The sequence below is a fragment of the Phoca vitulina genome, unplaced genomic scaffold (genome assembly GCF_004348235.1).
Source record: "Phoca vitulina isolate PV1807 unplaced genomic scaffold, GSC_HSeal_1.0 scaffold10, whole genome shotgun sequence".
In the NCBI taxonomy this organism is placed as follows: Eukaryota; Metazoa; Chordata; class Mammalia; order Carnivora; family Phocidae; genus Phoca; species Phoca vitulina.
Genome location: NW_022589713.1, coordinates 6,157,330 through 6,166,890, shown reverse-complemented (window position 1 = coordinate 6,166,890; position 9,561 = coordinate 6,157,330). Strand labels below are relative to the sequence as shown.

General features: G+C 41.0%; 1 pseudogene; it reads right to left on the bottom strand.

Annotated features, from left to right (window-relative positions):
* Positions 1 to 1,543: 1,543 nt before the first annotated feature.
* LOC116635210 lies at positions 1,544 to 4,918 on the bottom strand (annotated as a pseudogene).
* Between the last annotated feature and the right edge of the window lie 4,643 nt (positions 4,919 to 9,561).

The following is a 9,561-nucleotide window of genomic DNA, read 5'->3' as shown; positions in this document are numbered from 1 at the left end:
CTTGATATTATTTTTCTTCTTTTGCTGACCTTGTGGGTGGAGGTTCCCATAATCCTGAAAGGAAGAAAACCCTGGGCAGTCATTGCTCTGTCTTGTTAATTTCCAAAGTACAAACAACTTGTCCTCTCATAATAGCAAAACCCTTGAACAAACTAATCAATTATTTTGTCTTCTGAGAGCTTTTAAAGATAGTAAATTAATGAATTACTAGAGTCTAACACTTTCAACTGAAAAACAAATATTTATTGAATGACTGCTCTGGGCTAAGCATGTGCTTATGGAATTGCAACAAGGCACCGCTCCTGCCCCAATGGAGATCATAGTTCAGGTGGGAAAAAAGGTACAAAGCCATACCATGTAGGACCTAGAAGCACGTAGGGAACAGGGTGATTGGTGGGGTCTGGGCACTAAATCTAGCTTGAGGTGATGCAGGAAGCTCTCCCAGAGAGGTGCCAACCAGATGAGCAGTCTCAACTAGGCGAAGAGGAGGGAAGGGCATCCCAGGCAGAAGAGGCCACCCTAGCTAAAGCCCACAGGAAATGAGTAGGGGACATTGATGTCATTATCAATGTACCTAAAATACAAGGCACAGAGGGGTAAATGGGAAAGATGGATACGCTGGAATGGGATCATAGAGCCCTCACAGGTCTCGGTAAAGAGTTTATACTTTCAGAGGCCATCTGTAGACAGATGGAATATTCTGGTTGCCCCTGGCAGAGGATTTGTGGAGGCAAAACTAGAAAGAGGAAAACCAGTTCTTGGTGATGAAACATGATGGTCAGAATTAGGATAATGAGCAGTTAGGGCATCCTGGGAAGCAGATGCCAAGATGGATGAAACCTGCAAAAAAAAAACCATACTGGGGAGGAAGCTGGAGAAAGTGGGAAGGGCCTGCAGATTGTTCTGTTATCTGAGCTGGTGAGGGAAAGGGGGCAAGGAGGAAGATAGGGTAAGAAGAGTTTCAGACTACAGCACAGTTAGAGGGAAGTTTCAGCCAGGCTAACAGAGACTCCAAGCCAAAGTGGCCTATTAAAGAAGCCCCACGTTTTGCTATTTTGTGTCTGCATTTTGTGTGTGGGGGTGTGAGGGAGACAGAGGCTTAATTTTACTATTTGGTGGGGGTGGGCTGGGGTTGGGGAGCCTGGTCAGAGGTAGCAGAAGGGCTAGGAGTTGCTTGGCACTCGTACTGGGATGGGGAGTGGGGGGCGGAGGGGGGAAGGGCTGCCTCAAGGCCTGTTGGGAAGGAGAAACTGAAACCAGCCCCAACTGAGTCCAACCTAGGGAGGTAGGGATGGGAGTTGGGTATGGAGGAATGAGGGGCCACCCTGTCTCAGGGCTGGACAAGAGGTCCTGGCCCTGCCTCGCTTTTCCCTTACAGGGCTTCAATCCCTCCTGCTCCCTGGGCCACACGAACCCCAAACATTGCTACCCTGATGCAGAGGAGAGGGCTAGGCGTGTGAAGGCAGCTGACAGGGAGCCTAGGGGAGTTAAGGAGCACAGGGTGGGGCCCAAGGTGTGGAGAACGTGGCAGCCACATGGGCAGTTAGTTCCTGGAAGTGATGACCACAGAGAGAGCCACACTTCCCAGGGCGACTGCAGTGCCCCAAGGCCACTTCCATGGGCTGGATCAGGCACCCTTGATGGACATTTGATGGGCAATGGGCTGGGGAGGGGGGCAGCATTTTCCAGTACAGGGCAGTCTCCGTGCTCTGCTGGGCTGTGGGCCGCTTCACCAGCTCAAAGGACTCTGTGTGTGGAACGTTCCGTCTTTAAGACCACCCTCAGGATGGGGATGACCTCTCTGGACTCATGCCCGGCTGGCCCCTTGACCTTGAGGAAGAGCACCGTGATGTTGTCAGGCAGGTGCTCCGGCACAAGGCTACAGGAGCTCGGTGAGGCGCAACAGTGGCCCAGCTTCAGCTGCGACGAAGCCCCCAGGCTCTTCATACACTTCACCCTGAGCTGCAGGAGCTACTCTGCTTCCTCAAATGTCACATCTGCTTTGGCGCTGGAGGTGATGGCTGTGAAGGTGAGGTCGTAAGAGTTGGCTGCCGGCGCCAAGTTGACGTTGCTCCTCTCCTTCTTCCAGTTTGCCGTTGCCCCACGCTCCAGCCTATGAGCATCTCCAGGTCAGGCCCAAACATGCAATCCTCAGGGTCATCTCTAGGCACAGGATAGGTTGCAGAGGGCAGTGTCTGAGGCCTTGGCTGTCCATGGAGTCAGCAGTGACCATACGCATCTCTCCCACATCCATGACTTGGACACTGAGGTCCAGGGCCTGGATGACATTATAACAGCCCAGGTTAGCACTGGCTGTGGCTCCTCCTGAACCTGCATGTGGTTCTCCAGTGAGGTCTGCACTTGCAGGGACGAGGCCCTTGGCTGGGTGGCTCCAGCAGGGTAGGCCTGGGACCAACGTCTTCTTCCTCAATAGCAGATTCCCCTGCATGTCCAGGCATTCCTCCAGGCCAAGTTGGGCTTGGGCTCAGGCTCCAGGAACTCTCCATCTACTGCTGCGGTGTGGTGGGCCTCCTCCAGTGGGGGATGCCCCAGGAACTGGAAGGGTGGCAGCTGGTTCAGGTCCTCCTTATCCTCTTAGTTTACCTTCTCCTTCCCCACCTCTTCCTCCTCCTCCTTCACTTTGCATCTTCTACCCTCACCAGCTCCTTGAAGTCCTCAAGTGTTGGGATGCCATCTGATAAAGGGTTAATTCATATCCAAAAAAATATAAAGAACCCCTACAAATCAATGGGAAAAAAAATCTGATTGAAAAATGAGCAGAGGATCCGAATAGGTATGTTTCCAAAGAAAACACAGATGGCCAACAGGTATGTGAAAAGGTGCCCAACATCACTAGTCATCAGGGAAGTGCAAATCAAAGCCACAATGAGCTCTCATCACACAGGTGTTACAATGGCTATGATCAAAAAGACCAGGACTAACAAACGTTGGCGAGGATGTGGAGAAAAGTGAATCATTGTACACTGTTGGTGGGGACGCAAATTGGTGCAGCCACTGTAGGAAACAGTATGGAGTTTCCTCAAGAACTTAAAGATAGAACTACCATACAATATAGCAATCCTACATCTGGGTATTTATCTGAAGGAATTGAAAATATGAACTTGAAAAGATATCTGTACCCCCATGTTCACTGCAACATTATTTACAATGACCAAGACGTAGAGACAACCTGTGTTCATAGATGGATGAGTGGATAAAGAAAGAGAGAATAAAATAGAATATTATTCAGGCATAAAAGAATGAAGTCTTGCATTTGTGACAACATAGACCATAGATGGACCTATGGACCTCAAGGGCATTATGCTAAGTGAAATAAGTCAGACAGAGAAAGACAAATACCTTATGATCTCACTTATATATGGACTCTAAAAACAAAACAAAACAGAACTCATAGATACAGAGAACAGATTGGTAGTTGGGTGGGCAAAACGAGTGAAGGTGGTCAAAAGATAAAAGCTTCCAGTCATAAAATAAATAAGTCTTGGGGATACAATGTACAACATGGTGATTAGAGTTGATATAGTTAAGAGAATGGATCTTAACGGTTTTGGGTTTTTTTTTGAAGATTTTATTTATTTATTTGACAGAGACAGAAATAGTGAGAGCAGGAACACAAGCAGGGGGAGTGGGAGAGGGAGAGCAGGCTTCCTGCCGAGCAGGGAGCCCGATGCGGGACTCGATCCCAGGACCCTGGGATCATGACCTGAGCCGAAGGCAGACACTTAACGACTGAGCCACCCAGGCACCCTTAACGGTTCTTATAACAAGAAAAATATATAATTCTGTGTGGTGATGGGTGATAACTAGACATGTTATGGCGATCATTTTACATTGTATGCAAATATTGAATCCTTGTGTTGAAACTAATGTTATATGTCAATTATATCTCAATTTAAAAAACTTATTGATAAAAAAGAATACAAATTAAAAGACCTTTATTTTCCCGCTGCTTTACAATGCCAAAAAAAGAAAGGAGAGTGGAGTAGCACATAAGGAGGAAACATAGCCTTGGCATGAATGCAGTGGTGGATTGAGGAGGGAAGCAACTAGGATTGTCAGTCAACCGTACTTCCTACACAGTTGGAGATCTGGGAGGTGCATATTCATGGCTGCTACAGGGATGAGAAAGAATATGTAAAGTATAGAAGTCTAGAGAAGTGTGATTTGTGATTGACTGAATATGGAGGGGAAAGAGAAAGAGGAAGGACACAGGGTGACTGAAGTTTCTGGGCCACTGGTGCAAAGCAATACAATTGATGGAGAAAGAATGGTGGATATAATAGGGATGGAGATAAACTCCTTTTGTCAGATTGAATATTAAGTGTTCTGGAATATCTATGTGGATACAACCAGCTAACAACTGGGAAAACATATCTGAAGACAGATGGGTTCCCAATGGACCTTATGTTTATCCTCATCCTCAGCTATATATATATATATATTCCTCATTATTTCATAAAGATGAAGCTATTTGCTTCCAGAACATCAGATTTAAAAAGCATTCAGTCTGAAGTCATTTACATGACGCAACTTTATAAAATTAACTGTATTAAAGTAATTCTGTTCAACAAAAGATAACATTAAGAAACTGAATAGACAGGCCAACAAAAGTCAAATACACAGAATTTTTTTTTTAATTCCAGAAATTAATAAGAAAAAGACTGACAATCCATTAGGAAAATGAGCAATGGACTTACGTGGGTACTTTATAAAAGAGGATATTCAATGCAAGATAAAAACAAAATGAGATACTACTACAAATACACCCCATCTGCTGAAATGAAAAAGTCTGACCATATCAAGTATTACCAAGTATGCGAAACACTCGTATATGGCTGGGTAGAGTACACATTGGCACAAGCACTTCATGAAAAGTTTTGTGAAGTTGAAGCGCCATATAACCTATGGCCCAGCAAATCCATTCTCGGGCTTGTATCTAACAGAAATGCCTGCAAATGCACCAGAAGACATGCCCAGGAATGCTTGTGGAAGCATTAGAACCAGAAACAGCTGCGGACCAGAAATGACATGAATATCCATCAATGATAGATTGGATGAACAAATGGTGATATAATCATAAAATGGAATAATAATATTGATCAGTGAAGATAAACAAGTCATAGCCACATGCAACAACACAGACAAAACTTACAGAATGTTGACTGAATGAAGCCAAACATAGAAGAAAACATGCACTATGACCCCATTGATATAAAATTAAAATCCCAGTAACACTATGTTTTCTTTTTTTTTAAGATTTTATTTATTTATTTGACAGAGAGAGAGAGAGCACAAGCAGGAGGAGCGGCAGGGAGAGGGAGAAGCAGGCTCCCCGCTGAGCAGGACTCTGGGATCATGACTTGAGCCAAAGGCAGACGCTTAACCAACTGAGCCACCAGGTGCCCCCCCAGTAACACTATGGTATTTAGAGATGTATACTTAGAGGTTAAAATGTCAGGAAAAGCGAGGGTGTGGATTGCAATCGAGAAGGGGCGACCAGGGCTTTTGTAAGCATGTTGGCAATGTTTTATTTCTTGATCTGAGTGATGGTTACATGACTGCTCATGTTATTAAAATACATTAAGCTATACTTTAGTGTTTTAGATGTAGGCATACCTCATTTTATTGTGCTTCACAGATACTCTACTTTTTTTTTTTTTTTTTTTTTACAAATTGAAAATTTATGACAACCTTGCATGGAACAGATCTACCAATGCCATTTTTCCAAAAGCATTTGTTTACTTTGTATCTTTATGTCATTTTTTGGTAATTCTCGTAATATTTCAAACTTTTTCAATATTATTGTATTTGTTACAGTGATCTATGGTCAGTGATTATGACTCACTGAAAGCTCAGATGATGGTTAGTATTTTTTAGAAGTAAAGTATTTTTTTAATTAAGGTGTATACATTGCTTTTGTTTTTAGACATAATGCTATTGCATACTTCACAACCTACATTATAGTGTAAGCATAACTTTTATATGCATTGGGAGAGCAAAAAATTCATTTGACTCACTTCATTGTGATAGTTGCTTTAGTTCAGTGTTCTGGAATCAAAACCCAGTGTCTCTGAGGTGTCCCTATACCTTTTCTGCTTACTTGTTGCATTTTACAATAAAGAGATAAAAACTGAGAAACAAAAAGGGACAAAATAAATACCTTAGTCCCTCAAAAAGAAAACTTATGGAGAAAGTTTAGAAGAAAATATGAACATCTTTTAACAGATGATAGGAAGCTAGGAGCTAATTTCTACAGTAACAATTTTAAATATACAGGTTTGGGGGATTTGTTTTGAAAAATAAAATAATTTCCTTGAGTCACAGAACTTTTTCTCTTACCAAAAAGTTTCAATAAATAGGAAAAATAAATGTAGAAAGAAATATGTTACATCTGATTATACTTAAAATTTATAAACAAACACATGGAGAAAAGTATATTCTTCGGTTTGACTCTTTCTCAAATACCTAATTAGTATCACAAGGGAGACAGCAGAAAGAAAACCTAGGAGAATAGGTAGAATAACACAAACCACAGCGACAAACCATCTGTCAAGACTCTTCTTCATACCCATGAAAAGTGAAGCCTCAAAATGAGTTAGTGCTTCCTATGATCCAGAGAGCACGAACCATGCTATTTATAAAATGTGAGGTGGAAATTAATTGAATTCCCCATTTGCAGAGATATGTATCTTATTTTGCTTTTTAAAAAATATCAAATATATTTTGGGGGCCATGCTAAAGGTTATTTATAAAAGAATTAGTAATTCAGAATCATAAGTCTATGGCCATGTTTATCACCAAAAAGTTGTTTGCCAAGATTATATTTTCAATGAAAGAAATGCCCAAGATTGCTTAAGTTCACATTTTCTTGATATGTTAGTTCTTGGTTTGGATTCTGATGTAGTTTTTAGGTAGTTTCTTATCATCTTGCACTTTTTTTTTCCCTTTTTATAACCAAGTGCAGAAAATGCAGAAAAACCAGTGTGCATTTCCAGCAGATGTCAGTGTTGGCGTTTGATGTGATCTAGGAAGGCCTCCAAGCCAGGGGCCTCACCTAGAAGATGAGCAGTGTTCTGTGCAGATCCTCAGTTCTTGTGCAGTGTGGAAAGGTAGTCAGAGAATTCTGTTCTTCTGTAGGATGTTTTCTTTCGAAATATATTGCTGTGAGTTAAGAAATAGATATGGCTTCAACAGATTCTTCCATCTCTTTTAGATTGAGCTTGTTGTAGTTGCACATAAATTGTATGAATTTATTCTTCCTTTTGCTCCAAAAAGTATATTCACTATCTATTTCTCTGTCTGAACTTCTTCCCAGAATGATGATTTTTTGGCTTGAAGAATTTCAATGTGTTTGTCTTGGAAAAATATATTTAGCACCTACCAGGTACCAAAGAAATAGCATATTCTAGCTGCCTTAAAGGAAGCCTTGTAATTTGTAATTATGGCAGTAAGTTCTATCACAAGATATGAACAAGTTACCAAGAAAGCACAGAAGACAGGGTAACAGATACTGTCTGGAGGAGAGAGGTAAGCTTCATTGAGGATGGCATTTGGAGTCTTGAAGGATGAATATGAACGAGTTTTCCAGGGAAGGGTTTTCAGAGAAGAAGAAATGACATGAAAAATTCTAATGAATGCTGGTCATGCATATAACTTCAATACAAGTGATTTTAGGTCATAGTCCTGATTCTTTGGAGACTACTTGAAGTATATTCAAGTAGTTAAGAATAGTTTGTGATTAAGGGTGCCTGGGTGGCTCTGTTGATTAAGTGTCTGACTCTTGATTTCAGCTCAGGTCATGATCTCAGGGTTCTGAGAAAAGAATAGTTTGGGATTAAAGACCACTTAAAAAGTGGTTAAGGACACAGAGTTTAGAGTCTACCTAGATTCAAATTCTTGCTTTCCAATTATTAGGTTATGATACAGGAAAAAAATGTAATATTCTTGTGCATAAGTTTCTTCATTTGAAAAGGAGATAAAGATGACATCAAGACTCTCTAGGATGGTTAAGAAGACTAAGTGAAATAAATATTATAAAGTACTAAGTACAGTATGTGGTGCATAGTAAGTATTCAAAATGTTAACTATTATTGGTAGCTATTTTATCTCATTAGTAGTAATGAACAAACACACAATAAGGTTGACACTGAGTAGAGTCACTCAGATTATAATTGGGAAAATAAGTGAACCAATCATTTTTTTTAAACCAGTAGTTCACCAATGTTTGATCTGTTTGCAGAATTTGCTTTGTCCTTTATGAAAGAGAACATATCAAAACAGGCATTTTAAACAGTTGTCTGTTTCTGTTGTCTTGCTGTGTGGTTTTGGATCAAATTCACATGCTATCATTGAAGGACCAACTCAGGTTCAAGAACACACCAAGAAAAAGACAGGCTTAAAGAACAGAATGTGAGAAATCTCTTCAATGCAACAACAATGCTTAAGCACTTTCCAGAGAAAATCAGGGTTATTGAGGACTTTGTCAACATAAGCCTGGAAGCCAATATCCTACTTGAAACTCTGATCACTAGCAGTCTGCCTTCCCTCCTGTCTTGTGAAGAATAGTGACTCCTTTCGTAAGTCATAACTAAGAATGAAATGCATTGGTTGAAGGAGAGAATGGGAATCGTATCCATAGCTCCCAGGTTTAGTGGCTAGATCTCCATCTCTGTGAGGCAGGTGAGTGATGGGGCTTAGTAAATTTGGGTGGACTGTCCATATTTACTTTATCCAAGTGATATGATTCAAAAATGAAATTAAACATAAAGGGGGGGAAACAAGACTTAAAGAAGAAAATCAAATTTTCCAACTATAAGGGTGAACAGAATTCCAGTGACTGAGCAGATGTATCTAACACTGATTTTTTCAGGCAACCAAAGTGAGAAGGTTGACTGAGTTGAATTATTCACATGAAAAGGGAAACATATATTGACAACCTGATTCTGAAGTTTTATGGAGAAACAAACGTCCCAGAGTAGCCAACACAATATTGAATGAGAAGGACAAAGTTGGACGACTGATGCTATCCAATTTCAAGACTTAGTATAAAGCTACAGTAATCAAGATGGTGTGGTATTGGCAAAAGAATAGACAAATAGATCAATGGAAGAGCATAGAGAGCCCAGAAATAGGCCCACATAAATATAGTCAAGTGGTCTTAGAGCAAAGATAGTCTCTTCAACAAGTGGTGCTGGAACAACTGGACATCTACATGCAAAAAAAAAGAATCTAGACACAGCACTTACACCCTTCACAAAAATTAACTAAAAATGAATCATAAAGGTAAATAAAAGTACAGAACTCTAACACCCCTACAAGATAAACCTAGATGACCTTGGGTATGGCAATGACTTTTTAGATAAAACACCAAAGACATGAGCCATGAAAGAAAATAATTGAGAAGCTGGACTTCACTAAAATTAAAAACTTCTGCTCAGTGAGGGGGCACCTGGGTGGCTCAGTCGGTTAAGCATCCAACTCTTGGTTTCAGCTCAGGTCATGATCTCAGGGTCATGAGATGAAGCCCCATGTTGGGCTCCT